Raw genomic sequence first — 25,424 nt, 5'->3', positions numbered from 1 at the left:
TTAAACTTTTTTCTGGCACAAAGGACGGGATGCATTAGTGCCTCCTCTTCATTTGCTCCCAAAGAATATGTCCTCTATTCACATGGATGCACACACTCGGATGCCCACTTTCCCCTGTGTGCAATTTTCAAAGCAATGAATGTAAGGTGACGTTTCTACACATTTAAAGCACATTCTGTGTTCAGAAACAAGATCGCCTTGGAATGCACAAAAATCAAACATATTTCCCTGTGCTTGTTTGGAACATATGCAAGTGGAACAGCAGGAGTATGAGCTTTTCCGCCCCCTGGGGGGGAGCAGTGCAGCTCCACGTTGGCTCAGTCCGATGTCTCTATGTACACCACGCCAGACATGACGTCGGGCCAGTATATATTGAGGTGCCTTGACCTGTGATCCTTTTTTCTGCGTACTCTGTTCACTCTTCGGGAACACGTTTGTTGAGCTTTGAGAAATGTTTTTTCGAAAGGATTCTTTCCTCCCACAGATTCTTCATCTTTGATATCCCTGCCCCAGCGCAGCAGTTCTCCGGAAATATTTTCACCACCACGGGGCGCAGCGCAACTCCATGTCTGCTCCGTCCGACGCATCTACACGCCCCACGCCAGATATGATGTCGGGGCCAGTATATATAGCAGCACCGCAACCCATAATCTCAGTTCCTTTTTTACGTGCACTCCGTTCATTGATCGGAACACGCTCGCCGAGCTTACCTACTTTTTCAACTTTTCAAAATATGCCATGTCTACTCCGCCCAAGGCCTCCAGCTTCAAGCTGTGTGCAGACTGTGACCGGCAAATGTTGGTCTTGGATCCCCACCGGATTTAATATTGCTTGGGTGAGGAGCATGATTCCCAGGATTGTGGATCATGCAAGTCCATGCACTCGAAGGCCCTCAGATAGGGTGGCAAAGATCTCCACTTTCGTCTTCAAGGTGTAGGATGAGGCTTTGAGGTATCGGTTGAGGTCGCTCTGCACAGAACGACACTCTGAGGAGCAAGCAGCTCGGTACAAAGAAAAGGACAAGAAGAAACAGCAGTTTGAGGGCTGCTGGTCCAAATAAATGGATTTAGTAATTCAGTTTTTAAGCTGAATCCGCCACTTTGGGTGAAAGTCTCAAAAATTGCTCTTTGACAACATTATATCCTCAAAAAAAAAACAGAGTCTTGCCGGCAATCAGTGATCATTCCTATTTACCAAAAAATGGGATCGACCGGCCGCTTCAAACTATAGACCGATTTCCCTTTTGGATGCCGACGGCAAGATTTTTGCAGGCCTAATCTTAACTGATCTAGAGATCTGGGCAGAGGGAAAAGGAATAATTCCCAGACCGCAGACGGGTTTCAGAAAGAGACTATCTACTTCTCTGAATACTCTGATACCCAGTTGCTTGTCTGCTGACAGTCTGGTTAGGTGGGGGTGCCCCTTTGTTTGGTGCTTGGGTTGACCTCTCCCAGGCGTTCAACACGGTTAACGGTTAATAGGAATCGGCTGTGGACTAAATTAAAAGATTGGGGCCTGCCTGATACCCTATTATCAATTTTAATAGATCTCCACCAGGGATCCTCTATGAGAGTAAGACTGTTGAAATCTGGGTCCCTAACTGAAACAATTAAAATCGTTAGAGGAGTCCGCCAGGGATGTCTGATTGCCCCTTTTTTGTTTATTCTTTACCTTTCTGATTTGTTTCAATGGTTGAGAGACTCTGGTCTGGTTAGCCCAAAGATTGGTACCTTAAAGTTAAATTGTATAGCCTATGCAGACGATATTGTAGTTTTAGACTATACACAGGTCGGACTGCAGCATCTGTTAACAGCACTAGCGGAATATGCACTTATTAACGATTAGAGAATTAATCCTATGAAATCTCAAATACTTATCTTTAAACATCCTTTAATAAAATAAAACCTTATTGTTGGCTTTTGGATGATCTTTCAATTCCCATTTCCTAGCCCAAGCATTGCGCAGACATCCCCAGTACTGCCACTACTGCTCCACAGCCTATAGTAGGCACCTTGCTCCTTAGCCAGTATTGACTGCATTGCTAGTATTAATCCTCATTCTCTTGATATTGCATTGCCAAGATTGTTGCCAGCCTGTATTGACTGCATTGCTAGTATTGATCCTCATTCTCTTGATATTGCATTGCCAAGATTGTCGCCAGCCTGTATTGACTGCATTGCTAGTATTGATCCTTATTCTCCAGTAATTGCATTTTGCCCATAGTGCTAACAGCCACTCCAGGTTACAACTGCCCTAAGGAATAAACACCAGTTAGACTGACTAGTCCTTATTGTCACCCTACTCCAACATGCACATCCTACCACTACTCATATGCATGCTAGGCACATTGCTCACAAGCGATCACAGGCCAGGTCAAGACACCCACTTGTACAACAGCAGCCTTAACTTCAACGCCATAGACCTCCTACCTAGGCCCTCCCAACACACCATGTTAGCAGCCATGCACCCCACTACACTGCACTCCAGACTATTCAGACTAAGGATCCGCACTCAGCCTATGAACCTTGCCACCATACCCTCTTCTATCTCACTCAGAAATAAGCACCTAGGATCTAGGACCACCCGCAAAATGAGCGCCAATCACATTTGCCCAACTAACTCCACCACTAGCAGCACCAAGGTGCGCCACCAGACTCCCTCCCACAAGAATACTAAACAATCCTCTTCTCCTCTTAAATCAGAAATCAAAGAACATACTAAAACTAACCACCAACAGATTCACTACAAATGCGCCCTACTCAATGCCCATGCGCTAGAAGTCAATGATCTTATCACCATTCAAGATTTAGACATAATTGCCATCACGGAAACCTGGCTCCACGAAGCCTCCGGCCCAGCCATCACAATCGCACTTCCCAAAGGTTACTCTATCCTCAGACAGGACAGGCCAGCCAAAACAGGAGGAGGAGTTGCCCTTATATTCAAAGAGAGCATATCTATCAGACCTATACCCCACCAGGAAGAAGGAAAGGTAGACATACTATCCGCCAAAATAGCCTTATCACCTAATAGTACCATAAATATACATGTGGTTTACCGCCCTCCAGGAACTCTGTCAGACTTCTTAGGACAAGTTACCCACCTTCTAGGAAACAATATAAAAAAATCCACCAAAACGCTACTCCTAGGCGACATCAATCTAGGTTTCAATGACGCCAATGACAAAACCGCCACATCCTTCACGAAGGACCTTAGTGACCTTGGCTTCTCTCAGAAAGTCACTTCTCACACACATGCAAAAGGTCACATTTTAGATTGGATTATAGACCACAACTGCGACACAAACATGGTTTCCAATACTGCCCTCCTATGGACAGACCATAACTGCCTGCTATTCACCATCCCCATAACGCCATGGCCTAAGCCCACCACTACAGCACCGGCCACAGTAGCCAGAAGCACAAAAAAACTCACTGCAGAGAACATCAGTGCCTCTCTCAACCTCCCGTGCCTAGCACCACCATTCTCTCCCGACCCTGTCATACTAGCGGAACTATTCAGAGACACATTAACTAACGCCATCAACACAGTCGCCCCGCTAGAAAACAAAAAAGAAAAGAAATCCTTCCACTCCAATTCGTGGTTCACAGAAGAGCTCCTTAACCTCCACAACTCCAAACGGCAGGCACTAAAAACTTGGCAGGCTAACCCCTGTGACACCACTAAAGATATCTACCGAACCATCACAAAAAAATACAAAGAATCTATATTCAAAGCCAAATCAGAATCCTACAACAATAGAATCTCATCAGCCAACTCACACTCCAAAGAGCTATTTACCATCTTTAAAGAATTAACTGTACCGCCCACCTGCACGGACGAAATCGTTAAAGATGCAGCCTGGTGCTCCAGCATACAAGCTGCCATGCTAAATAAAATAGACCTCCTGCAGAACAAAATATCTGACCATTACAAAGCATTACCTAAACAGAAGCACCAGAAGCAAACCCACCACAAGCGTTCAGGCAACATCCATCCCAACTTCTCCTTCTCTGAAATATCTGAGACAGATGTCTTAGACATCTTAAAACATCTGAAACCATCGCAATGCAAGGGCGATGTATGCCCCCCAAAAATTATCAAAGAATGCACGGAGCAGCTCGCTCCACTAATCGCTGCCTTCATAAACGCCTCATTCAAAACAGGTATAGTCCCCAACTGCCTCAAAGAGGCATGGGTACGTCCACTCCTAAAAGAAACCTACACTAGATCCCTCCCAACCCAATAATTATAGACCAATTACAACCGTCCCATTTCTTCTTAAAATATTAGACAAGGCTGCCCACAGGCAAATCCAACTGTACCTCGAAACCAACTCCATCCTTGGTAAGAGACAATCCGGGTTCCGTAAAGGACACGGAACGGAAACCGCCTTACTAGATCTGAAAAACTAAATCACCTCCATCCTTGACATGGGTAAGCCTGCCTTACTCCTGCTCCTAGACCTCTCAGCAGCGTTTGATCTCGTTGACCATAACACCCTTACCAACCACCTCACGAATGCTGCGCATTTCTCCAATCACGCAGCAACATGGATCATGTCCTTCCTACAAGGCAGAGCCATGAAAGTGTTCTCCAATATAGCAAACGCTGAACCCACTATCATACACTGTGGTGTTACCCAGGGATCCTGCACTGCCCCTACGCTTTACAATCTATTTACTAAGCCTCTCTTTGATAAACTGGATGCACTTGGGATCACATACACAAACTATGCTGATGATACCACGGTGCTCCTTCCCCTCACTGGGAGCTATATCAAAGACGCTTCTACCCTTCAACAAATCTACTCCACAATCCAAGCCTGGATGGCCACCAATGGACTATGCCTCAACGGGGACAAAACTGAAATCCTCATTCTCGGTCAAAAATCCATGCTAGTCAAATTGGATCCATCCTATCAAAACTTCTGCATTGACAACTGTATCATCCCAGTCCTTTCGTCAGTTAAAACGCTCAGAGTCCACATTGATGCTACTCTATCTATGGATAAACAAGTTAGCGCCATTGTATCAGCCTCCGCTCTGAGTATCAAACTAATCAACGCCATAAAGCCGTTTCTAACAAAAGATAATTGCCTCTCCATTGCGAGAGCCAAAATAGGAGCAAAACTGGATTACTGCAATTCCCTCCTAGCGGGGACATAAAAAAAAAACTTAGCCAGACTCCAAACCACTCAAAACAACTCTCTCAGAGCAGCTCGAAGTATTCCCAAAAGAGAGCACATCTCCCAAGCAAGAAAAAACGCTCACTGGCTACCAGTTAAAGACCGAATTGCCTTCAAGATTCTTTCCACAGCACACAAATGCATCAACCTAACGGCACCCTCTTACTTATCGGACTCTCTAGTCAGATCACAATCCACTAGACCCACTAGACTCGTGTACACCAACCAACTCACAGTGCCAAGAATCACCAGGGCAAAGGCAGGCGGTCTAGGATTCCCATACCTGGCACCTAAACTCTGGAACACGCTACCCACAGCCCTCAGAGCGGAAAACTCGCATCAAGCCTTCCGAAAAAAACTAAAAACGACACTCAACTAGCTGCTAGCGTACTGTACATACCTGCGCACTACTATGCTCCGTGCACCTATGCGCTACAAGCTACAATGCCATCTCATTCTGTATGTTTTTATGTGACCACTGTAACTAAGATATGAACCTCTACTGTAACCAGCGCCACAATGCCCACAGGCTGCTGTGCGCTTAACAAATGTGAATAAATAAATAAAATAAATATTTAGGCTCACATATGAAAAAAATGTATGCACAATTCTGTAGGTTTTCGATACTCCCTCTGCTTAAATTCTATAGTGGAAAGGTGATTCTGATTATTTTGTATGGGTTGGAATCCAATTCTCAAACCTTTGCTGTAAATTGGGAAAGAGTAGAGGGAAATATTTGGAAAAAGACTCTGAAATTACCTAATTGTGTACCCATAGCATGTATTAGATTCAAAATGGGTCTTAGCTCCTTGCCGTCTGGGATTGAGTGGAAATGGGTTTCACTTTATAGGATGATTCTGGATCCTCCTAAATCATCTTTATTTGAAGAGGTTAAATTGTTAATGTCTAACTCGAAAAATCTTTTCCTCTAACAGCTACATTCCAAATGTAACGAGATAATGCTTGTCTCGGATAGTTCTATAGACCTTCTATTGCAAAACCCTCTAAAAGTAAAGGAAAGAATGAAGTGTCAAGATTGGATTAGGACAATTGATGAAATGAGAAACGCAAAACTATCGGCATCTAGCACCATAACTGACAAACCTAGGTCCTTTCTTCCAATGTATTTAAAGAAATTTCCAGACCCTCAAGTACGAGCAGATTTTCTAAGATTAAGGCTCAACATCTTACCTACCTTAGAAATTCTGCACACGATAGATAAGGATCTATATCCATCCAATATCTGTGATAAGTGTGCTGATAAAGGCACCTTAAAGCAGAGGGTTGATTACATTCTTGCAGTTTGTATGTGATGAATGTTTTCTTGACTCATTTTGATTTTGGCAAAGACTTTCGGCAGGAAACAGTCTTCCTGATGACAGTGGTGGTTCGGTTACTAAAGGACTGGAATTTAACCGGGTTGAGGGAAAATTGATACACGTGATGTATTTTATTGTTTGTCTTTTTTCATTAAAAATGCATAGGTGTTCTTCTGCGTTTTTATTTTTTATGTCTATTGGACATTATTTTATTTAATTAATCTTTTAAATCCAATTTCTGTTTCTGTAGTTAAAAGGTTGTGGGTGTAGTTTTTTCTTATTTTTTTTCTCTTTTCTTTTCTGGTATTATGAAAGGTGTTAAAAGTCAATTTTTCTTTTTGTTGGCTATTGCACAATAAATAAAAAAAAAATAACAAAAAAAGAAGAAACCGCATCGGAAGAGGTCCTTCTTCCCGAATGAGTCAGCGCACTGACATTCGTCTTCTTCAGAGAAGAGGCACTACTTCAGAGAGTCTTCTGAGCATCTGATGCAGGTACCTTTTCCTACCCAGTCCTCCACACCAGAGGAATGGGAGAACTTCCGCCTGAAGATGTTGGATTTGGCGGCTCCAAAGGAATACGTTCCACTCCCTAGGGATGACTTCATGTTCAGGATGTATGACATCTGTTACGAGAAGGGGGACCAGGTCCCTATTGGGCTTGGACTTATGGATTCTAGGGAGATGAGGTATTTCCCGAAGAATTCTCTGGGGAAAGCAAGGACATGCTGGGCCTGGCATAGAACATGCTGGGGGCCAGTGGCCTCTAAAACTGTACAGAGGTGGATTTTTTTCCAGTTCCCATTCCAGGAAAGTTTCACATCACCTTCTGGTGCTTGATGGCTAAAGTGGCCAGTACTCTGGAGATATCTACTCCATCCATGTCCAAGGTTCAGTACGAACTTTGTGATGTGCTGGACGATGCCCACCCAAAGAGACGCTCCTGCCCTTAAATGTGGCAGTGGAGGGCCCCGTATTGGAGGTGGGGGAGAAAACAGCCTCTGTACCTGCAGTGGACAGGGATCTGGTGAGGAAACACTGCCCCACTCCTTTGCATCCAGCCGTTCTTTCCTCTAATGCGTCATCTGAGAGCTTGGTGGTTCAGGCCGCGCGGCTAGCCTGGAGACTTCTATCTTCCTGTTCTTTCCAGCAGACAGAGAAAGTAAGAGTTTTGACGCATGAGACAAAAAGGTGTTTACGCCGAGCAGTCTTGCACTGTGGGCCATGACTACCCCTTGCACCGTGGCAAAGTTCTCTTTTGGCATTTGGACGGCGGTGGCCAATGTGGCAGAGTACGTCCCAGAGGGAGAGATGAGGGACGGCTTCCTGTGCTTTTTCTCTTTCTGCAAGGAGGCGGGAGGTCAGATGCTGCAGTTGGGACTGGAGACAATGGACTGTATGTCAGGGTCCTTGGCCACTAGCATGGTGGTCAGACACTACTCATGGCTAAGAGCGTCAGGGTTTGCGGCCGACGTCCAGACCAGGCTGTTGGATAAACTTTTTGGAGCTAAGGCTGACAGTTCCCTCCAGAAGGTCCAGTCGTCCAAAGCGCCTGCTAAGACTTTGGGGCTAGCAGTACAGCAGCCTTCGGCAGAGCCATCGCCTTGGGGCAGGGGTTTTCGTCCCTTTCCCACCTTTCCCCCCGGGCTGTGCTCATTCTGCCCCAAGAAAGAGGGCAAGCCAGGCACTTCCCGAGAGGCAAAGGAAGGAGTGCCCAACGAGGGGGCGTTACAGTGACCCCATATCCCCACCGCCCCTCAGGGCGCCAAACTTCAGTGACAGGCTTCTCCATTCGTCACTGGTGAGGGAGGCTTTCCTGGTGCAGCCCGGAATGGTGGAATACCACGTACAACGGTAGGACCTTACAAGCCATTCAGCAGGGATATTGCCTTCCATTCCTTAAGCTCCTCCCGGGAATACAGCCCTCTGTCCATCTCTTTGTCTCTGGACCTCATTCTACTGGAGGAGGTCCGTCAACTTCTATCAAAAAGCGCGATCAGGGTAGTTACTCACTCATAATGGTCTTCTGGTGCCGAGGGAGAGGGGCTTGTGCCCCATCCTGGATCTGTGGCTGCTGAACCTGTTTCTAGGTAAGGACAAGTTCAAGATGGTAACCCTAGCCCAGATTCTTCAAGGCCTCGATCTGCAGGACTGGTTGGTTTTCCTGAACCTTCAAGATACCTACTTCCATGTGCTGATTAATTGAAAGCACAGGAAGGTACCTGCGGTTTGTGGCGGGTCAACCAAATTACCAGTTCAAGGTCCTGCTGTTCGGGCTTTCTTTGGCCCCCAAGGTTTTCACCAAGCTGCTAGCAGTGGTGGTGGCTCGCCTCAGGAAGGAGGGCATTCATGTCTATTCCTACTTGGAAGACTGGCCCGTCCAAGCTTGCTCCCCAAGTTTAGTGTCAGAGCACCTTCTCCACACATACTCTATTGCACAGCCTGGACTTTTCCCTGAACTTCAAAAAGTCTCAGGTTTCGTCGTCCCAGTCCCTCTGATTTGTCAGTGTTTTCCTGGACATTGGCCTCGACAGGGTCTTCCCACCCGAGGGTCGAGTGGCGAACATCTTACGGATGGTCAATATCCTCCAATCCAGGGAAAAGTCCTGGCCTTGAGCTCTTCTTCTGTTGGGGAACGCAAGAGGACATCTTCACTTCCAGTGTCAACAGGAAGTGTGAGTTGTTCTGCTCCAGGGAATTTCCTTGTCAGGGAGCTCTATTTGACTTGCTAACCGTCAAGTGGACTTTCAACCTCCTTTATGCGTTCCAGCTGATCCCTGTCATTCGGCTGATTCTCAGGAGATTGTGCCTGTTTGGAACCATGATGATGCTGATTGCCCTAGACTGGGCCCGGAGAACGTGGTATCCGGAGCTGCTGGACATGGCCATCTGCCCTCCCTAGCGCATTCCAAGGAGAATCGATTTTCTCTCCCATTCAGAGGCGAGTGTCCTCCACACAAACCTCAGCAGCCTGAACCTTCAAGCTTGGCTACTGAGAGGCTGAGATACAGGGAGTGGGACTTGTCGAACAATGTCCTCGATGTGCTCCTTTCTGCTCAGAGGCCCTCTATGAAATCAATTTATGCCTGCAGATGGCATACATTTTTGATTTGGTGTCGGGAGAGGGACCTTGATCCTTTATCCTATCCTCTATCCGCTGTGTTCGATTTTCTGCTCTCTTTGGCCCAGTTGGGCCTGAACATTGGTACTGTAAAGGGTTAACTCTCGCCGGTATCAGTATTCAAGAGATCACCGTAACACGGCTAGTTTTTCACAATCCCCACTGTTATTCAGTTCTTGCTGCGTTTGTGTAACCAGTTTCCTTCATGCCAGTTGGTGGTTCCGGCATGGGATTTTAATTTAGTTTTTACGTTTCTCATGGGCGCTCCGTTTGAGCCCCTTCCCATTCCTGTTCTATTAGATTGCTCACCCTTACAGTGATTTTCCTGGTTGCCATCACTTCTGTGAGACGGGTGAGTGAACTCCAGGCGCTATCTGTTTTACCTCCCTATTTGTTTCTTTCCCAAAGGGACGGTGATGTTGAGAGTGAGACCCTTGTTTCTGCCGAAGGTGGTCTCGAATTTCCATCTCTCTAAGAAGATCCGTCTTCCTGTATTTTTCCTCCACCTCCCTTCCAAGGTGAAGGAACGATCCATCGGCTGGACCCTCATTCTAGAGAGGGTAGGAAAGATGACCAGCTTTTCCTTGATTACACTGGTGCTCATGCTGGCAGGGCAGTGACCAAACAAACCCTGTACAGGTGGATACTTCTCTGCATCTGACTGGTAAAGATGTACCTGAGGGTCTCGGAGCTCATTCGACCAGAGTAGTGGCTGCCACCTCTGCCATGCAGAGAGTAGGCCCAGTCCTGTATATTTGTCAGGCGGTAACGTGGGTGTCCTTGCACACGTTTGCTAAGCACTACTGCTTGGATTCCCTTGCGGGCCAGGGTGCCCGTTTTGGTAGGGCAGCCTTCCAGAGTTTTCTGGTTTAAATGGTGTTCTTACTTCCTCCGCCCTCCAGGTTATGTACTCATTTGGGAGTCTATCATAGATGAGAAATCATTGGGAGGAAAGAATCCATTAGAAGCACAAATTACTTGCCTCTCAGTAATGTTCTTTCTGATACATCATGGCCCTCCCTTCCTGCCCCTCATTGCCGGAAGCTTGTAAACCATCAGTTCTACGGTTCCTGTGTTTCCGAGTGCTAGGGGAAAAGAGTGGAACTGAAGTCAAAGGGCGTGGCGCCGCTATATATACTGGCCCGATGTCAGATTGTGCGCAGGGCGTGTAGAGGTGTCAGACTGAGCCAACGCGGAGCTGTGCTGAACCGCTAGCGTTGAAAAGGTTTCTGGAGAAGAGCTGCGCGGGGATAGGGATATCATAGATGAGGAATCTGTGGGAGGAACATCAGAAAGAACATTACTGAGAGGCAAGTAATGTGTTCCTCTATGCATGCCTATTCGGTCAAAGGCCTCTGACTTCAAACCATGTGCGGATTGCGTGCAACAGATGTCGATCTCAAATCCGCATCGGATTTGTCTCGATTGCTTGGATGAGTATCATAACATCCTGGATTGTGGGTCTTGCTAGTTCAAGCACCCGAATGCCCTTCAGGGAAGGGTGGCGAAGATGTTCACTTTTGTCCACAAGGCAAAGGGTGAGGCTCTGCGGTCTCATTTGAGGTTGCATTGAGCAAAATGCTGTTCCGGGGACGGGGCCACTCTGTGCAAAGAAAACAACAAGAAGAGCTAAAAACATTGGAAGAAGTCCTGCTCCCTGAGTGATTTCACAATGACATTCTTCCTCTTCCTCCAAATAGAAGAGCCACCGCTGCAAGGATTCTCTGGCTAAGGTACCTTTTGCTACCCAATGCTCCACCCCAGAGGAATAGGAGAGTTTTCACTTTAAGATACTGGCAGGTTGGTTATGGTTGTTCGCACTACCCTCGGTGGTAATTAAGATTATATTTATCATATAATTTGTTATCACAAAGCTTGGTTATTGTACACTTGACAAAATGGTTCAGCCAACACGTGTTTCGACACTGGGGCCCTCATTACGACCCTTGCGGAAATTGACTGACCGGACCGCAACAGCGTAAATAGCGTTTCCGCCATTGCACGAAGGAGCAAAGTGCGGCTAATTACGACCCATCGGGCACGAGCATTACGCCATGGCGGAATCCGAAAGGCTGCGATGGCGGAAATGACCCCAAAACGGCCCTTACCGCCGCCGTACGCTGCACCAGGTGCAATACCGCCACCCATCTTAGCGGTCACCGTAATGAGCGGGCACCGTAATGAGCGGGCACCGCAAATTACGGGCACCGTAAATATACGGAAACGGAAGTAAAAGCATGTGGCCGGAACGGGAAACAGCACGCCGCACAACTATAAAATCCGAATCCCAACACAACCATTAAAAATCCGACCCTGACACACATCCCAACCCGTTAGCAACCCCAGTTAAAAAAATAAATATGGGAAAGGTAGCCAAGAAAGCGTGTGATCGCAAGCGGCAGGTCCACTTCTCCCGAGAGGAACTGACCGTGCTGACCGAGACCCTGCAGGAAAATGCCGCCGTCGTCTTCTCCAGTCAAATGACCAGGACGGCCCTTGCCAACAAGAAGGCCATATGGGCCCTTGTGGCACAGCGCGTAAGTGCGGTGGGGACAACACCCCGCACGCCACAGCAATGTCGCAAGCGGTGGGACGACCTGCGGATCCGCGTACGCAGCATACTTTCTGCGAACAGGAACATCGCCACAGCTACCGGGGGGGGATCAGAGTCGCCCATCAAGTTGACCCCCTGGGAGGAGATCTGCGCCTCCACCATAGGAATGGAGAGCATAGAGGGAGTCGGAGGGATGGAGAAAGGAGTGCCGACATCCGGAGAATCAGGTAGGTTGGCCAAGAGAAACAATGCGAAATCCACAAACCACGAACATGTGCAGTACCATGTGACCCCATAGTGCAATACATACTTTGCCCTGACAGCGCCCTCTAAAAGTCAGAATGAATAAACAAATTAATCAAGATGCCATAAACAACCCCTACATGTGCAGCATGCACCCCCTAACTGCAGGCAGCCAAATGAATGCATCCTCAATCCACACGAAAATGAGACCACCTCCAAGGCCCAGTCCCATATCAGCCTCATGTACCACCCCAATGCATTTGATACGTTGCCATTCCAAATCCGACAGACCCATAACTAACGCTCGCCCCTCTTTACTCCACCACAGGGTCCGATACCAACGACGAGCTGCAGGACACCCCTACCAGCACGCCTGCAAAGAGGGCCAGGACCAACGTCCCAAGAGCCTCCACCTCAGGTGCAAGGATCAAGACACGGCAGCAGCAGGAATCAAGTGCCAGCACACTGGAGGGGACTGCAACAGGCACCCCAGCAGCCAGCAAGTCCACAACCCCAGCACCACAGGTCCCCCCAAAGAACGTATCTGATGGCACTGCCTCTGGTGGTAGCAGCACCATAGGTGACACAGCTGTCATGCCAGCATGCTCCGACACGGAAAACAGTGCTGGCGACGTAGGTACCATCCATGACCTTTCCCAATCCCCCTGCATGTCCCATCCCCTACACCATGACGAAACCACGCAGGGGCACCCAGAAGACGACGACTGGCCAACCCCCACAAGTCCTGTGCCAAGGCAACATGTGTTGAGCAGCCCCCCTGTCACACCACCGCAAATGTCCATGGCCCAGCAGAGGCAACAGTCCCTCGACCTGCTGATCGAGCAACAGCAGGAAGTGTCCACGCTACTCAAGGACCATGCGAATGAATGCGGGGGTTCCAGGGCAGCCATGGAAACATCCACCGAGACACTCAGGGCACAAATAGAGAAAAGTAGTGAGAGCCTCAGGGGAGAAATGGAGAGAAGCACCGAGAGCCTGAGAGCACAAATGGAGAGAAGCACCGAGAGCCTGAGAGCACAAATGGAGAGAAGCACCGAGAGCCTGAGGGGGGAACTGAATGCGACGTCCAAAGACGTTTGTGCTGAACTTGCTGCTGTGCGCCGTGTGCTCTCGGAGCTCTCACAAACCCTCAGAGACATGCATGGACGCGAGCAGGCAGAGACGTCATCCGTGGCAAGTTCCGTCCAGGGCAGCCCCCAACGCAGATCTGGCAGGAACCTGCGCTCCACGGGCAGGGGTGCCCCTGATACCCGTAGAGGGGGCTTGCAATAGCGTCTACCCACGGGCAGCATGCATATTTGGACACTGGTGTTGGGGGGGGAGGAAGTAGGGTGGAGGGGGTGTGTTGGGCTTCACTGGGTGGCGGGTCCATAGGGTGTATGAATCAAATCACATTAACAATACAGCACTTCATTATCATCCAATGACATGTGTGGACATTGATATTTGCGTACGAGGCCTTCATAGGCGTACAGTCCACTATGTGCCTGTACTACACACACACAGTGCCACAGGTCCCCTTTCCGTGTAATAGGCACCATGCGTGGTTGCTAGAAGCATGCATCTATGATGCTCTGTCGGATTGCACGTGCATCCTGTGCCTCATGGACTCCTTGGGGTGCCTCCACATCCCCACCCTCATCATCATCATCTTCAGGTGCATGCAGTACAGCGTCAGGGGGCATGGGCACATTCCTACGTATGCACATGTTGTGCAGCATGACACATGCCATGACCATCTTAGAAACCCTCTCATGGCTGTACATGAGTGCCCCGCCAGACCTGCTGAGGCTGCGGAAACGAGCCTTCAGTAGGCCGAATGCCTGTTCAATGACCACACGGCTACGTGAGTGGGCATGGTTGTAGTCCTCCTCATGCTGGTTCTGTGGGTTCCGGATTGGTGTAAGGAGCCATCTCTTCAGTGGATACCCGGCATCACCTGTATGGGACGAATAAAGGGTGTCAGTGGAATGATAGTGCTAAGTAGCCCCCCCCCCCTCCTGCAAGGTCATTGACGCATCAAATGGGCCACGATGTCATGCATGGAATGAGACTCACCGAGTAGCCAGGATCTGTGCCCTGCGTGTCGCTCCATGTAGCGTGGTATTCTTGTGTTCCTCAGGACCATAGAATCATGGGTAGATCCTGGAAATCTGGCACAACAATGCGTAAAGATCTTGTTGGAGTCACACACCATTTGCACATTGATTGAATGAAATTGTTTCCGGTTGCGGTACTGGACCTCCATGGCATGTGGGACAACCAATTCAACATGGGTGCAGTCGATGGCACCAATGCAACCCGGGATGCCGCCAAGTGCATGGAATCCCACCTTTGCGTTGGTAATCTCCTGGTACGTGCGTGGTAGTGTGATGTGGTCGTCGGCGTGCTTCAGGAGGGCATTGTGCACTTGGGAGAGTGTCCGTGAGAACAGTGGCTGTGAAATGCCATGCAACTGTCCCACTGTGTGCTGGTAGGTGCCTGTGGCCAGGAAGTGGAGTACAGACACCACCTTCAGTAGGGGTGGGATGGCGGTTGGGCTATCTATCATGCTCACGAGGTCAGCATGTGTCATGTCCACAATGGCGATTATGGTGTCCCGGTCCAAACGGTAGAGGGTGTGGATCTGCTCAGCAGTGAGGTTGAACGGATCAGCTCGGAGGCGTGGGATTGCGGGCCGCCTGCGTGTTGGTAGTGGCAGTGCTTGTGGGCCTTGCTGACCCTGCCTTGCCCTCCTCCTCCTCCTTCTCCTCCGTCTCCCCTGTGCGCCCGGTTGTTGTACCTGTTGTTGTTCGTCGTCTTCTTGTAGTTGTAGCACTTGCAGTGCTATCTGGTGCCCCAGGCCCAACATCGCTAGTCCTGCCGGTAGCATTTTGGAGTGGGAGTGGTTGTGGGAGGGGTTTGGGTCTGCTATATATGTGCTGTCGGCCTGTATGGCCTCCACCTGTGCTGATTGAATGAATCTGTGGCGGATGCAATCCCTTCTGGCCGAGCACGTCCCGCACGTAAGGCTGCATTTGGCCGCATGGCATCTTGGGATTGGAATCATGTATCAAATCCCGATGGCAGTGTGATGTACTTTGACTGATTTTCATGCTATGCTCCCATTGTTACACATGCTATGATTGCAGCCGCTTACATACCTGTGAAGAGTCAGTGGTATGTAGGGCTCGATCGATGGCCGACCCTCATGCAGCACAGTATCGTACTTCACCGACGGGCGTGGCGTCCCATTTGTGATTGCAGCCAGTTAGCATTATGACACACAGCCGCACTACATTGATGTAATTGTGAATGCAAGCGTTCACAGAAGCCTTTTCGACGTAATGTTGCAAGTGAGGAATTCGAAGGCCAGGATTTTTGGTTGCGAAGTAGCGGTGAGGAGACGCCCACAGGTCTGCCTGGAAATGTAACGTTCTATTGTTGAATGTCCTTGGGACAGGGCCCATAACGAGCAAGCAATGAATGACATGAATTGAATGGGATGCGCAATAGCGTAGTGGACGATAAGGCAGGACGTTCCCAAGTCCATCTAGCTTCACGACACTACAGATCCGGCCAGGAGCACAGTGGTTTTTGCAGACTGCATTACGCACAGACGCGATGGAAGTTTCACATATTATGTGAGTGAATGTTCATGCGTTTTCATTGCGGGATGAGGGAATGATGAATGGATGCATGGACAGATGATTCCATTTAGGGTCTGCCATGTACATGTGTTTTTTGATTCAATCCCCTTCCCCTGCGCTATGTGATGCAAGGCTGCCATAGTGGGACTTACGTCTATCTGCCCTTGTCGGATCCTCCCTGTCTCGACGCGCCTTCATACACTTGTGTCTAGGCACGTTACTAATCCCATGTCATGGGTTCTATCTTGACGGACGCATGCACAGTAACCGACGTTGCCAATGGTGTATTAACCTCGATTGGTTTCGTTATGTATCGATACTGATTTAGGGGTGTGTATATTCCTTTGGAGTGGGCTAGCATGCATATGGGTGTGGATTTGGTGTGTTGAATGAAGATAGTGATGCATCATGTGTCCTGTAGTGCAATCGGTTAATTTGTGTTTCATTTTGGTGACAGGTATCTCCTGCCCTATTGCAGATGCCATCTGTACGCCACTCCTCCAGATGGATTTTACTCTCGACACCTGCAGCTTCGGGTGAATCAGTGGAGCACCATTACGATCTTATGGGACGATCGCCAATGGGCCACATGCCCTTACGCTGTTCTGGTGGCTAGGTGCAACATTTCGGCCTTTCAGCTGGACTAGTGCCTGCCTCATGGGACGGACCTGCGGTTCTTGCCGCTTCCATGTTGCCTTTTGGAACGTTGATGTTGGCCCTGTGTGCCATGATGGTACAGGGCGTCACACAAGTGGAAGCTGGTCAATTATTGCAGATGCAGCCCTCGGTGATGATGGATGTTTTGGTGTTATTTTACAAATTGCTGTGAGGCCTTTGTCATTTGGATGTGCATTTAAATTGTATTCCGATATTTGGCGTGTTGCGTTATTCTTTGCAGGTGATGTGGCGATTTTCGATTTGTGGCGGTATGTATTGCGAGATGATCTGCATTGTGTTCCGCCTTCTGAGTTGAGTTGTGTGGTACAGTACTGGCCGCTTTTGCCTACGTAGCACAGTGTGGTCACGGATAGGGGCTGCCATTGTGACTGTTTACATGATGTGCTGTTCAGGGGCGGGGGATTGGCTTTTGGCCGACTGGTGCCTGTCAGCCAGGTCGATTGATGGTATGATGGGATGTTCAGTATGTGGCTGGTCACAGGTGCCTGTGTTTGCGTGCGTTTGTTGGAGGGGGACTGGGGTCATGTCCATTGGAATAGCTTCTGTATTGATGCCATCTGTGCCCTGCAGCTCCCATCGGCCCCTCTTGGGATGTGCCTGGCTGCTCAGTCACTCTGCCAACTTGTGTGGTACATGCTTCTGCTGATGGTTGGTTTGTTTACTGGCAAGAGTACAGGGCTGGTGCAATCCCCCTCAGGATGCTGTTTTGGATGTTGCCTTGCGCTGGTGGCAAGCGATGGGGGACTACTGTTGTTTTGTGTCATGTGTTCTTGATTTCCATTTTGATGTCTTGTACCTTCACATGCCTGTGCTGCATCAGTACGGCTATGGTGACATGCCGTACATGGATGCCCACTCACGGGGCGCTTTGAACACCTGCATGCATTTCTACGTTGGCATGCATGGGTGAATTGTAGATTTCACTGGTTGCATGGTGTGAGTACATTGCGCCTGCCAGGAGTTGTGCAATGTGGCCAGGGAGTGGAGTACAGGCACTCAGTGGGCCATTTACGGTTGGTTCACGATGCCGTATTTCTCGCCATGGCGGGATGGTCCATTCCGCCATGCCTGATGGCGTTAGGTACATGTCCGCTAGGGTCGGAATTGGCGTACCGTTGCACCATGGTGGTGTTTGCGGTTTGGCATGGTGCGCGCGCGCGTGCTTAGTGCAGTTAGCGTTGGCGTTCACTACGGTGTCGCTAATGGCTTCGTACTTTGCGGTGACGGGTCATAGTCGCACCGAGCGCTTTTCGATGGCGGTATTGCTTTTCCGCCATCGTTTTCCCCTTTCCGCCAGGGTCGTAATGAGGGCCTGGGTCTTTCTTAAGGCTGATAGACAATAATCAAGTGGAATCAATCAGACCAATGTATTTAACAATAACATTTGCGTGTATAGAAATGATCAATACATACCATGGTCAAGGCTATGGATGGGGAGAAAAAGAAGAGAAGACGGAGACGTGGGGAAAAAGACATACATTTAAAATTGACATCCAGCATGGTTCAGCTGTTGACATTTTCTTGGAGTCTGAAATGTGCATTAACTCCTATAGGCTGGTGCCATAAGTGATCAGTAACATTCACATTTAGGTGAGGGTGGAACAGAAGAAGCACCCAAAAGCCCCAATCTAATATATTTACCAATTGGATGTGATTTTGTTTGTAGTGCCATGCTAGACAATAATGTCCATAAAAGTGATAAAGGTGTTGGGATATTAGGACTGACATCATGAAAGGTTTTGGTTCATGAACAGGTGAAGAGGACATTGCACTGTGTATAGTGAGGTTTCTGGATATCATGACTCAGACTTACCAATAGTAGTGTCTTAAACTGACATGTGGATCTCATTCTAAAGGCACAAAAATGTAAGTGATCCACACAATAATAATTACATGCCATAATAGTGCGAGTTCGGTAACCTGCTTGGCACTTACCCTGATGGTCGCAGATAATGTTCAGGTTGAACTGGTATGTGTTTTAGGAAAATTGCACTCCTTATTTGGAAGCGGTAGATATAAGCACAGTGGCCTAGTTAGAGGGTGAATTTGGAGCGTTGCTCAAAAAGAGAAAGGATATTTGAATAGGCTTACCTCTGAAATTAGAAGAATTCTGCAAAGTAGCAGTGCTTGCACCAATATTAATTGTTTTCTATTATATGTTCCTGCAAAAGCAGGTAAATCCTTTAGTAACAAGTATTTGAGGCAGAGTGCCACATCATAATTATAATTTGTAACATCTAATAATCTGGCAACCGGGGTAAGTATACGTAGTGAAACAACCCTTGAAGGTTTGCGTAATGGTATGCCTGCAGAGAGGAGAACTTACCTATTGGAAGAGGGGTGTCCTGTAAGGAATCCTCCCTTGCGTCCCGCGTATGAGGAGCGCGCACCCATCCTCGCGCCATTGTTTTCAAAGAGATACTGTACGTGATGTCAGGTGCAATAGTGCATGTGACGTCACACGCTCGATACGCATCACGTCACTGAACGCTGATGTCAATATTGGCATCAGCACATGTGGCCGTTAGGTCCGCTTGTAAATGGCAGAGCCAGTAGGACTCTGAAAGTACAAGTCTTTTAGTTCAAAAGACGTATGATGTAAGCATGCGCAAAGATGTGCCAGCTAAGTGGATGGATGGTAGTCAAAAGCCGAAAGCATTTCTGCCTGACATAACAAACTCTGCTAATGTTAGAAATGTAGTAAAATTGGATCTCGATCAAATGAGATAAGGATTAGTAGCTGGTAATTGTTATATCCGCCCTACGTCCCGCAGCGCGGTGACGTAGGGCCGTTTAATAAAAGCCCCGCCCCCGACAGTGGGAGGCAGTTCCGGGCAAACCCAGCACAGCGTGTGGGTGTCTCTTCTGTCTGCGCTACTGCCGATGCCGCGCCCCAGGCCACGCGGCCTCCTGGACCGGTGCCAGCCCCACGTGCGGGGCCTCCAGAGCACCGGCTGATAACAATGGCGACGAGGAAGTGAGCGAGCAACCACGCGCTCCGCATCACCTCACACGCGGACGCCCCACGGACGTCCCGCACAAATTTTTGGACACCCGGTGGGGGGCCACCGAGACCACGTGACCCCCACCCCAAAAAAAAAAAAAAAAAAAAAATAATAATTTCTCTCTCGTTCATTCCCTATCCAAAAGGGGCCGAGAATTTTTTTTTCTCTCTTTGTTGTTTTTCCTCCTGCATGGCGCACATGCTACAAGGCGCCCATCGGTTGGCGCACAAGTGCCAGTGGGCACATTCACCGCGAAAGAACATTCCTCAATGCAATGTGCGGAAGAACTCATGAGGCAGGACAACATCAGGCCAGCACGACAGCATAATCAACAAACCGAGGGTACGTGACACCATGGCGGCTGGGTCATCAACTCCTGGACCTTCCACGCCGTCCAGGATCGCGGCAAACCTGTCGATGGCGTCGCCACCACCCCGCACGCTGGGCAGTTCGTCGACGTTGGTTCAACCCTTCGCCCATTCACCGACCCATCGTCCAGTGGACCCAGATGGCAGTTATGGCTACAAAAGTTCGAGATGGCCATGGAATGCAAGGACATCACGTCATCCAGAAAGATGAAAGCTCATCTGCTCCTCAGTGTGGGCGACGAGGTGCTACGTATCTTCAACTCCCTGAATGTTGATGATGGCCAAGACGCGTACCTGAGCGCAAAGGACGCCTTAACGGCACATTTCCTCCCGCAACTAAATCCAGACTATGAGACTTTCATTTTTTGCACGACTATCCAGGCCACTGATGAGACTCTAGACGCCTACCACACGAGGCTGAGGAAACTGGCCATGTCGTGCGAGTTCACGAACACTGAGAGGGAGATCAGACGACAAATCATAAATGGCATACATTCGGAGAAGCTGAGGCATCTCGTACTCAGTGAGAAAGGCATCCCTCTACAACGCATCCTGGAACTGGGTCGACAGAGGGAGCTTGCCCACTCCAGGGCCGCCAACATGGAAGCGACACTACAGAAACTGCAGCCGTCCCTCTCAACAGCGATGGTCGCCCAGATCTCTGACAGACCGTTTACGAGAGGTGAAAGCGGCGGCAACCACACCCAGAACAGGTGGCAACCTCGAGTACCAGGACCCACGGAATGTGGGTGGTGTGGTGGTCAAAGACACGGAAGGCGAAACTGCCCGGCGCAAGGCACCACGTGCGGAGCGTGCGGCAGGAAGGATCACTACGCGAAAGTGTGCAGATCAGCGAACACGCCACTGCAGCCCCCACAAGGTACTCAGGATAAGGGGTCCCAGAAAAAAAAGAAGCAAGCCAGCGCAAGGAGGGTCGCAGTAGTCAACTCCTCGACGGAAGAGGAAGGGGATGATCTCTCAGCCCTACGGCAAACGGCAGGCATGGAGAGCGAAGGAAAGGGCCGAAAGGTATACCTGGTATCCGCACTGAATCAGGGGCCAGTACCGCCGAAAAGAACCGCCAGGCGACGAAAATGCACGGTCTCCATCCAAGGCCAGTACATACAGATGACCATTGATACGGGAGCCTCGGTAAACGTCATGCCAACCAGTGTCTTCCAAACTCTTACACCACTACCTGAGCTCAAATCTACAGACACTCGTCTATTTGCCTATGGCAGCCGGAGACCTCTGCCAGTCATCGGGAGGTTCCTCACCACGCTTGAACATGGCGAACAGAAGGTGTGGTCAAAGATATATGTCGTGAAGGCGGGGATCGTTAGCCTACTGAGCGGAGATGCGGCTGAAGACTTGGGCGTGGTCAAATTCATCTGCCACATTGACTAAGCAGCCGAAGTCGAGAACTTTCTCAGGCAACACCCCAAGCTACAGAAGGGGATAGGCTGTCTCAAGGGAAAGACTATCAAACTACACATTGATCAATCAGTGCAACCACGTGCGGTGAGACACCGGAGGACACCGTTCCACATGAGGGAACAGGTAGAGAAAGAGTTAGTCACTGGAAGCTGCCGGAATCATTAAAGAAGTCACAGGACCAACGCCGTGGGTCTCCCCGATGGTGGTCACCAGGAAGCCCAAACAGCCCGGAAAAGTCCGGATCTGTATTGACATGCGCTTGCCCAATGCGGCCATAAAAAGGGAACGACACATAACACCAACAATCGATGAAATCATCACCGACCTCATTGGGTCATGTGTGTTCTCGAAGGTAGACTTAAAAGCGGGGTACCACCAACTTAAGCTCCACAGAGAGTCGCGCTACATTACCACTTTCTCAACCCACCTAGGTCTGAGGAGGTACAAGCGCCTGAGTTTCGGCATCTCCTCGGCCGCGGAAGTCTTTCAACAGACCATCCAGGAGGTCATCAGAGGCATACCAGGGGTATTGAACGTGAGCGATGATATCCTAATACATGCACCTGACACCAAGGAACACATCACGAGACTGAAGACACTCCTGGGCAGGTTGGAAGAAGCCAGACTCACAATCCATCGAGAGAAGTGCGAGTTCCTAAAATCGGAAATAACCTTCTTCGGGTACAAGTTTGACCGCACTGGCATCTCACCTGATCCCCAAAAAGTGGCGGACATCCAAGCTGCTAGTCCCCCAGCGACCCCCACCGAAGTACGCAGTTTTCTGGGAATGGCCACCTACTGTGGCAGATTCATTCGAAACCTAGCGACCCTATCTGAACCGCTACGGGAACTTACAAAGGTCAGCACCAAGTGGGTCTGGGGGCAGGAATGCCAGGAAGCTTTCGAGAGCATTAAAGACTCCCTGTCGATTGATACCAAGATGGCCTACTACGACACGGACCTACCGACAGAACTATTTGTGGATGCCAGCCCAGTAGGACTTGGAGCAATCCTGATGCAAGTCACGAAAGAGCGCGAAAAAAGACCGATCGCATATGCATCCAGGGCACTCACAGCTACGGAACAAAGGTACTCCCACATAGAGAAGGAGGCCATTGCCGTACTATGGGGGTGTCAACACTTTCACATGTACCTGTATGGGCGCAAGTTCACGGCAATCACTGACCACAAGCCCCTACTACCAATTTTCACCGGGTCATCGGCGCACCCACCAGCCAGGATCACCAAGTGGCTGCTACACCTCCAGCAATATGATTTCGAACTCGTCTATCAGCCGGGCAGTAGCAACCCGGCGGACTTCCTTTCGAGACACCCACGTCCAGCCACTCAGCAGGAAATTCTGATCGCCGAAGAAACGGAGGAACACATTTGTCAAGTGGTTCGCACCATGAGGCCCAAAGCGGTAAACATTGAGGACATTGCAACAGAAACCCTAAATGACCCCTGTTGCGACTTGGTAAAAGATGCCATCATGTCAGGCAACTGGAAGGAATTCATGACGCACACCCGCAACAGAACCGAGGGGGCTAGGGAGTTCCTGGCCGGCATGTTCACGGTTCGACAAGACCTCTCAATCACCGAAGGAGGGCTCCTGCTGAGGGGAGATCGTATCATCATACCCCCAAATTTGCAAGACAGGATAGTAGCCCTAGCGCATGAGGGACACCAGGGTCTCGCAAGAACAAAGGCCCGGGTCAGACACAGGGTGTGGTTCCCGCACATCGATGATCGGGTCGAAGGCTTAGTGAACACCTGTTTACCCTGCCAAATAACGGGTGGGCCCCCAGATCCAGAACCGATTCTGTCGGCCGAGCGCGGCCGGGCACGATGGGAAGCGATCAGTATTGACTTTTGCAAAATCAGAGAGGGTCTACATCTCCTGGTGGAAATCGACGATCACTCACGCTATCCAGAGGTCGAGATACTGGAGTCCACCGCCGCGGAAGTGGTCATCCCGGTGATAGAAAAGATGTTTGCCACTCATGGTCTGCCCACAACCATTAAGAGTGACAATGGACCCCCGTTCACAGGGGAAGAGTTCAAGCAATATTTACAGGAATTGGGCATCAAATACCACCACATCATGCCGAGGTGGCCACAAGCCAATGGGGACGTCGAGCGGTTTATGAGGACCATCAATAAGGTGCTCCGAGTGTCAAGGGCAAACGCCAGCCCGTGGAAGGTCGACCTATACCGCTTCCTGCGGAACTATCGGGTCAATCCCACACAGCACCACGGGCATACCACCTGCTGACCTCATGTTTGGAACCATCATCAAATCGTCGATTCCCCATCACCCAAGCAGGACCCCCGATGACGTCGACAATGCCCGCATGGAGATGAGGAGAACACGTGCCAATGCTCACATGAGTGCCAAACGAAGAGCAAGGCCGTCCGACCATCGGGTGGGTGACCAAGTCATCATGTTACGAAACCTCACGAAGTCCAAGCTAGACACCAGGTACGAGGAACTGCCATGGACTGTCAGCAACCGGCGCGGGACCATGATAACAGTGACCCGGGGGCGTCGGAAAGTGACAAGGAATGCCTCCTGGTTCAAGCCCGTGCCCTGCACACTCTGGACGGACTGCGAGGGCCCTCAAGACGACGACAACTTACAACAAGACAGCGAAGAGCTGGCGCAAGACCCAGAGGAAGAAGCCGCATGGGACCGCAGCTGGCAACCAGAGAGCCTGGCCGGCAGAGGGGACGTCTGCAGTGAAGGTGAGCAGATTCACGAGCCGAGCGGGGACAGCCCCCAGGTGAAGCGGTAAAGTCTGAGAGCCAACACGAGGCCGCCCGCGAGGCTGAATGACTATGTATGCTGAGCAGACACCGTCGCCAAGCATCCCACACAAGGGGGAGCTGGGACAGTGTGAAAAGAGAACTGTGTCAGGCGTTTGAAGTTGAGTATGTTGATTGTGTTATTGTTAAGTTTATTTGAAATAAAGGAGGAATGTTATATCTGCCCTACGTCCCGCAGCGCGGTGACGTAGGGCCGTTTAATAAAAGCCCCGCCCCCGACAGTGGGAGGCAGTTCTGGGCAAACCCAGCACAGCGTGTGGGTGTCTCTTCTGTCTGCGCTACTGCCGATGCCGCGCCCCAGGCCACGCGGCCTCCTGGACCGGTGCCAGCCCCACGTGCAAGGCCTCCAGAGCACCGGCTTATAACAGTAATGTCTAGAGAATTAGATCGAGAAAGTCCTGACTTGTATTTGAAAATGTAATGATGTGGAATTTGGGGTGCTTTTCCCTCTGACCTTCATTGTTCTTTCTAAGGTATTATTAAAACATGACCTCGATTAGTTCTCGCATTTAGTCAATAACAATGTTCAATCAAGAGTTTTGTGAGTATATATAAAGCAGTATATATTCCAGCAGAAATCTGATAACAGATACAACACAGTACATTACTAAGTTAATGGGCCTCATTACGACCCAGGCGGTAAGGGGTTTACGGCGCCGTAAACAGCGCCGACCCTTACCGCCTGAGTACGAGGTCCCTTAGCACCATGGCGACTTTAACACCTGCTTTTAGCAGGTGTTAAAATCCATGGCGCTAAGGGACCATGGAGTTAATTACGCCACCGTAATTTACGGTGGCGTAATTAACGCCTTCCCCACTCCCATTATGCCCTATGGGGCAAAAATGGGAATGGGGAAGGGTAAATGGGGATTGGGGACTTACCGCCCCGCCAAGGTCGGAATGGGGCGGTAAGTCCGCCAACCACCATGGCGTAAACTTAGTTTACGCCATGGTGGTAAAGTCACGGCCCAGGCGGTAACTTACCGCCTGGGTCGTGATGAGGCCCAATGTCATCTATTTACTCCTGTAATCTCAA

At 49.6% G+C, this 25,424-nt stretch overlaps 1 protein-coding gene across 1 annotated transcript in view; it reads left to right on the top strand.

Annotated features, from left to right (window-relative positions):
- The window catches only part of CHD1L (chromodomain helicase DNA binding protein 1 like), a 1,245,724-nt gene that overhangs the window by 753,719 nt on the left and 466,581 nt on the right, over positions 1-25,424 (top strand). The gene's annotated exons all lie outside the window — the stretch shown is intronic.

The sequence above is a fragment of the Ambystoma mexicanum genome, chromosome 7p (assembly GCF_040938575.1).
Source record: "Ambystoma mexicanum isolate Mex_15411 chromosome 7p, UKY_AmexF1_1, whole genome shotgun sequence".
NCBI classification, from domain to species: Eukaryota; Metazoa; Chordata; class Amphibia; order Caudata; family Ambystomatidae; genus Ambystoma; species Ambystoma mexicanum.
Note: the sequence above shows the minus strand (reverse complement) of the source record. Positions and strands in the feature narration are given on the sequence as shown.